The sequence below is a fragment of the Folsomia candida genome, unplaced genomic scaffold (assembly GCF_002217175.1).
Source record: "Folsomia candida strain VU population unplaced genomic scaffold, ASM221717v1 Fcan01_Sc010, whole genome shotgun sequence".
NCBI classification, from domain to species: Eukaryota; Metazoa; Arthropoda; class Collembola; order Entomobryomorpha; family Isotomidae; genus Folsomia; species Folsomia candida.
The window spans coordinates 3475781-3483405 of record NW_019091202.1 but is presented as its reverse complement, the minus strand read 5'-3'; positions in this window follow the sequence as shown (position 1 = coordinate 3483405).

The following is a 7625-nucleotide window of genomic DNA, read 5'->3' as shown; positions in this document are numbered from 1 at the left end:
ATGGTGGAACGACAAACCACCCGAATAACCTTGGACTCCTTGAGAACTCTTAAAGAGTTTTGTGTTTGGATAATTTCTAGATAGGTATTCATATTCTGATTCAAGTTGGGTAGATTTCGATATCAATACGGTCTTCCCACATCGTAAAAAATCTCTTTCAATGTCTCCCCGTAAAACCGAGTAAGAATTGTTTTCCCTCAAATAACTGAATCCTATTGGATGGAAACCATGTTTGGAGTTGAAGAGATTCAACTGTCTGAAAAAATGTAGCCGGTTAGGATTGCTTATCGAATTTAGGGTAAAGTCGGCCGCCAAGTAAAGCAAAGCAACCAAAAATTCGGGAAGATGCTCTTCTCCAAAGCTTATGGGAAACGCGGAAAGAAGACGGTAGCATTTAGAGGGTGTTCCGGAAGTAATGCAACTTTGGTCAAATGCACATATAAACTGAAGCAATGCATTAGTTTAGGCGAAATTTTGGTCAGAAATATACAAAGGTTAAAGCTAATTACTTTTTGTTTCGAATGGTCCATACATCTCCTTCCGCCCAATTTGGGGAAGCTTTTGTCGGGTGCTTCCCATTCGTGCTTCGCCACTGTTTCTGGTTACCTTTTTTGGGATTTTTGACAACATGTGGTGAAATAAGTTCAAATTTTTGACTGAAGTTTTTCGATTACAATATTCTTTCTTGGATAAAAACTAAAATTGTTCAATAGGTCTTGTATTTGACAAATTTGGGAACGTTGTTCACCTCTCCCATGTTAATTGCATTTGATCCGTTTTAAGGCGGAACGGGATACTTTGCCTTAGATTTATTTCCCAGTTTTGCATAAATGGTTTTCTTGAAGGTGGGAGAGTTGTACTATGTGCAAATAAAAGCATTTTGATAATCTGAGCAGTAAATCGTCTTGTACAGGACGATCAATTTTGATTAATTTTGATTACTTCAGGTGAAGGATTTTTTCTGGCCTCCTGCTTGCTACTTTTATTTTACTCTTCACTATATTTATAAGCTTATATAACCTTCTAGGATTTGATGTCCAACTTCTAAGCTTTAAAAAAATGTATGGTGTTAGGTGACAACTTCAAGTACTTCAGCGAATTTCGCTCCGACATTGCAAATTTCTGTTTTCACGAAGTTTATTACTTTCGGGGCTGCCACACGAATGGGCCGACCAGATATTTTTTTGCGATTAGTAGTTTTTTGCAGCTCATACCTTAGTAGTACACAGCAAATTGTCACTTTTGAAATTTGTTCTTTTTTAAAGTGAACACAGCTCAATTTCTTGGAGCGCGTAACCACTTTTTCGTTATAGTGGCAGACGATGGTTGCGAGTTGCTCGGTGGTATTTGACCTTATTTTGGAACGGATAGAGATATCGACTTCTGGTTTTCGGATTCTACTAGATAAACGTATGGACTACAATATTCACCCTATTTCGAATTTGGGGCAAATTGATACCCTTGGATATATGCATTACTTTCGGAACACCCTCTATCGTCCACGTTAGTAAAATTTGTATCAAGACCATCTAATGGCAAACCCAGCAATGGGCTAAGATTGAATACTTTGTCAAAAAATGCTTTAAACGCATCATGCCTCTTCTTAAAATTTGAATACCCTTCTTGCTTGCTCATTTCGAAAGTACTCAATGTTCCGTATTTTCTGTGGAATTCTACCATATTGTCAAATTGATGTTGACATCGCAGATGGTCAAAATTATCTGGGTGGAACAGTGTGCGTGGGGCGTTGAGTTCCAAGATCATGATTCCGTTATAACAGTTTGTTAAAATTATAGACATTATACACCATATTCCAAGCGAGATTCGGAAAAAAGTGGCGTTTTCAATCCTACTAGGCATTAAAGGTGTTTCTTCAAAGAGGGTTGCTAAAACGAACAACCACACAGAGAAAATTTGCTTATCCTTTTGATAATTAAGCACTATGGTCGTTACTGCGATAATTGTGGCAATCGAAATCCTCAACACCATCCACAGTTCGGCTTGGAATGGAGTAAAATAAAAATAAAATGATATGTAGGGTTCAGTGTAGCAAGTCAAAAACTGGTATTCCTCACTTTCTGTGATAATTACTTCAATGTCAGAACCATGTAGTAATACTACTCCTTTGAATTGTGACACAATTCTAGGTGATAAACATGGAATTCTATTAATACTGGTAAAGCTTATGTTCTCAATAGAAAATATGTCTATCGTTAATTGTTTGACGGAGGTCTTGCTTAGCATTATTCCATTTTCGGCGAAGCTTGCATTTATTTGGTCCCACTTAAAATCTGAAAGGCACCATCGTTCCCACTGCGGTGTAAAATTTTCAACGAACACGACATAGTTTTCGTCATTACGGTAAACTTGAGAACGGCATATCATTTTTCGGTTACGTACTAATTCATCGAAATTCCTGATCAGTGGTGGAACACATATTTCAAAATTTTCGCCTGGGTGTGCTATAATGACAGTGAAATAATAGAAGAAAAGCTTATTGAATGTGTCCCAGGGCAAATTCCACACAAACTCTGGCATTGGAATTGTTGTGATTAAACTAATTATTGCATTTAAATTCGGCAGAAAAGTAAGATCTGCGCCTCTGTAATACAGATGGTAGTTATAACTAATTGTGAACCAGCGATCTATGTGTTTGTTGAAACTGAGAGGAGTTTTGTCTTTTGCAGAGACCAGAACAAAACTTAATTGACAAGGGGAAATACGTGATTTTAAAATGTTCATGGCAGGAAGTTCCTTAGCTCCCAAGGTAAGTGGTGATGTTTCGAGTTGTTCGTACGTTGGCATAAAAATATATTTAGCAACCATGGCTGAACCACTAATGGAGAATTTCCTCTCGGATTCCCCAGAATGAAGTATTTGCACATCACAATTGCTTACATTCCATAACAAATCAAGCAAACTTGAAATAGCTATTGGTTTGACGGCACTGCTACATTGGGCGATAAGAATGGTGAAATTCATATAAAAGCAAAACAATGGATTTCGGGGACACATTTTTGTTTAGATAAATATGTACGTATATATGATAAATTCCGTGACGCTAGGTACAAGGCTGATGTGTTGCATTTTAATTTAAAATTTAGAAAAATGAATCGTTACTTTTTAGCAGGGTTTAAGAGAATCAGAGCAAAAGTTGAGTTTACTGGATAACGCCAACTTAAGACAAGTTGATTTGACGGGTTACATTCTATCAAGTTTTCTGCGTAATGTAATGAGTTGGTGGCATTGAGGAAAGTTAGAGACAGGGGGAGGGGTTCGGTTAGGACGGGACAAAAATAGGTAAAGCTGAGTTGATATTAATACACGTCTCGCATATGTGAAGATAGCATAGAGCTAGGACAAACTCGTCAGGAATAATGTCCCTCTGGGCTTTCTTGAGCTGTAATACCTGCCAGAACATGAAAATAATTAGAAAGCTCTTCCAGTTTCAAATTTCACGAGAGCATTCTATAGGCAAGTAGCCGCAGAAGATATTTCGCCATCGGGGGACATTAACAGTAGCATCGGGATAGGTTTATACATACAGCGTAACTGGGTAGTTGGCAGAGGCTGGTAACATCAAGTAGTCATGCGCACATTGTGCCTACACACTGCCTCGGCCACTGAACAAGCAAAATCCATATGTTCTCGTTAATATCAGGTTAATTTGCAAAAGTGCTTATCTACTTCTTAAAGGTTATTAATCATGCAACGGTTTTACCCTACAATTCGATATGGATAAAGAATATTGATTTCGTAGTGAAAACTTTTTAGTGGAATAAGGTTCATAAATAAATATTATCTATATTATAATTTCGAAAAGTCCGTCCCGTGAAATTTTCCGTGACATCCCTGTATTCTGATTGGCTGCCAGGTTTCCGAATCAGCCAATCACAGCACGGTTATGATTTCGGTTATAATTTCCGTTATGATTTAGGTTATGATCTCGGTTATGATTTAGGTTATGATTACGGTTATGATTACGGTTATGATTTAGGTTATGATTTAGGTTATGATTACAGTTATGATTCCGTTTATGATTTCGGTTATGTAAAAATTTTCCTTAGCAACGTAAAAAAGTTTCCTTAGCAACGCAAAAAAAATCCTTGGCAACGCAAAAAAAATCCTTACCAACGTAAAAAAATTTCATTAGCAACGTAAAAAATTTTACTTAGCAACGTGAAAAAATTTCCGTAGCAACATAAAAAGATCTTCTGAGCAACTTGAAAAAAATTTCCATATCAACGTAAAACAAATCCTTAGGAACGTAAAAAAATCCCTCAGGAACGTAAAAAAAATCTTTAGCAACGTGAAAAAATCCCATAGCAACGTAAAAAAATTCCTTAGCAACCTAAAATAAATTCCGTAGCAACGTGAAAAGATTTCCTTGGCAGCGTTAAAAAATTTCCTTCGCAACGTAAAAAATTGTCCTTAGCAACGTAAAAAAATTTACGAAGCAACGTAAAACAAATTCCTTAGCAACATAAAAAAATTGCTTAGCAACGTAAAAAATCCTTAGCAACGTAAAAAAAATCCTTAGCAACGTAAAAAAAATCCTTGATAATGTAAAAAAATTTCTTTAGCAACCTAAAAAATTTTCCTTAGCAACATAAAAAAATTTCCTTAGCAACATAAAAAAATTCCTGAGCAACAATAAATACCCGTAATAAGATTTTATTGAGCTCATGACTGAACTATATTTGCTATTTGTTTATTCTTATAATTATAACTATAATTTTAGAATTATAATTATGATCGAATTTAGTAAATCGCGTCTATTATATACCCACTGGGTTACTTTAATATTCTTGAAATGTTCGTGTAAAATACCTAATGGGGCCCGTCTTCAAGACGGGGTGTTAGGCTAGTTATTGGATATTTAATTATGTTCCTGTACAAACACTATATTTTAAGAGTGGAATGAAGCAAGCAATACATATTTTAGCACGTATGTATGTATGTACCTAGTACAAGATTTGCATACATACAATCAGATTGATTACTGAATGTATTAAGTGTTTAATTATATGTTTGTGGTTTTTACTATTCCGTACTAAAATTCCATACACTCGATAATAATTTGGAAACAAATCGTCACCCGACGGTGGCACTGTGGGACTCTATTTTTGGGTAATGATTTAGGACATGTTTTTTCACTAGGGGTCGATCAAGTCAAAAACTCGTGTTGCAAACATACTTGACGTCGTCATTTAAATATTAATACTTTCATATACCCAAAAATGATATACATAGTCAAATAAAAATGATGATTTTTTTAATTATTTACTTTCAACCTCCCAACTATGAACTCTTTAAAAATCGCGTCAAACATTTTTCCATTTCCCAATTCTGTGTTGTCACCAATCTCCAGTTTCTTCAAATTGGGGAACATCGTCCCAATTTTGTCCAGACTTGACACATTTATCGAGACCAACTTTAAAGACGTAATCCCAGGATAAACCGTCCCCTCGTTCCTTAAACAAGATTAAACAATTTCGTCAAGCTCTGCACGCTTCCTGCTAGTTGTTACGTTTTCAGATTGGGAAACACTTCCGGTTTAAACACCTCCAGGAGATGGGGTTCCGAAAAACCTTCAATATTGTGGATCTCACTTTATTCATATATCTTAGCCGTCCCAATATTAAATTTGTCGACAGTATTAATGACATTGATTGATTTATGACACCAGTAATTATAACTGATTCCAATCTGATCCCCCGATAATTATGTATGTATGAGGGAACACATTATTATCAATTTCTTCCTGATCGAGGACAATCTGTCTGAATAAGTTGGGATTGAAGAAGGTGATATTTCGACCAGTGTTTAAAGCTTTTCTGTATTTTCCTAGATGCAACCTTAATTTTGCCGGTTTCATGGTCAATTCTGCATGGTTACAAGTTTTATTCAGGAGACGTACCGCCTTTACGTCCCATGGTGATAAGCATGACAAGATTGTATGAACGATCTATATACATATGATGGAAAATTTCGTCAAGTTTATTATTTCATTTCGAAAATGATGATACCTATTTATGAATGTCTTACGAAGGGATTTGAAAATGCTTTATTGCCAATTATTTTGCTACAATTATAATGGTTTTGGGACATGTTTAAATCAATTTTTTGACTATGGTCCATTTAGAAAAGGTAGAACATCGGCCAATGTTAATAAAAATGAAAGGCTAAATGGCCGATCTCCCCATAAGCTATAACATGTGAAGTTTCGAAATTAATTGCGGAGCCAGTTGTTGATGGATTTTCAAAATTCCGCCCGTTTTGGAAACCTTGGACCCTTGTGCGAAATATATATTTTCAAATTTTTGAAATTTGACCCCACCCACTAGTTATCCAGGTCACCAGGTCAAAAAAATGAACTGACACTTTTGTATCGAATTTCGAAATTCTACGTCGGGTTTCGAAATATCTGGGTACAATTCTTGGCGGATAATCAGGTCATCGTATGCAGCGGTTATCTGACCGCACCCCTTCATTTTGGGTCAAAGTGGGGGTGGTCGAAAGCCGAATACAAAGAATTAAATTAGAAAAATTGTCCTACAGCCGTGGTTTCTGAAATTCAACATCGTCATTATACATCATCTTGATCACGCACCCCATGCCAACGACACGACGTTATCGCTGACCCCCTGGCGACAAAAGGGTGTGGCCATAGGCGCTTCTGCGAATACCCAACTCAGGTACGTCATGCGACATATCATTCTTCTCAGCTTAGTGAGGGGATCTCAACCGCATAATTGAAATATGCAAACCACACCCCCAGTGGGAGTGGTCATCAACGACTTTTCGATTTTAATTTAACCACTTCATGCGATATATCATTTCTCTCACAATAATGACGGGATGTCAAGCGCATAATTGAAATTTGGAAACCACACCCCCAGTGGGTGTGGTTCCAAACGACTTTTCAGTTTTAACGAACCCATGGCATGTGATATATCATTTTTCTCACCAAAGTAACAGGATGTCAACCGCATAATTGGAGTTTGGAAACCACACCTCCAGTGGGTGTGGCCATTAGCGACTTTTCGATTTTAACTAAACCACTTACTGTGATTTTTAAAACGTTGCAAATTTTGAAATTTTAAGGATGTTTCAAAAACGGGCTCAAAGTTACTTGCATAAAATTATATAAAACGTTTATAAAAATTTTAAAAGTTTGAAAGTTCCATGCTATTTTGGAAATTAAAAAAATGCAACAAGAGATTTTGAAAATTCAAAACTTTTGAAAAGTGGATTTTGCTCAATCTAATTCTGAGCAAAAAATTTCTTTAATTTTTTAAATCGGGTACTAATTGGAAAATTTACAGCATTTTGAAAGATCCTCATTTTTGCTGGAAATTTATTCAAAAATTCCACCACGTGAAAACGACCAAAACGGGAAAATGTGAAAATGCAAAAATACAGTTCGGCTTATTTGCTTTGTGAACAATTTAAAATGCGCCAAGTCAAAATCGGAATAAACCACGTTATGCCTACGCATTTTAAGTTTAAACGAAATTATTATCGAATCCCTGAGCGGAATCTGTACTTTTCTCCCTCGTGAGAAAAATCCCAGGGTAAACACGGAAATTATCTCTCCCGGGTTCCGGCATAATTTCGTTTAA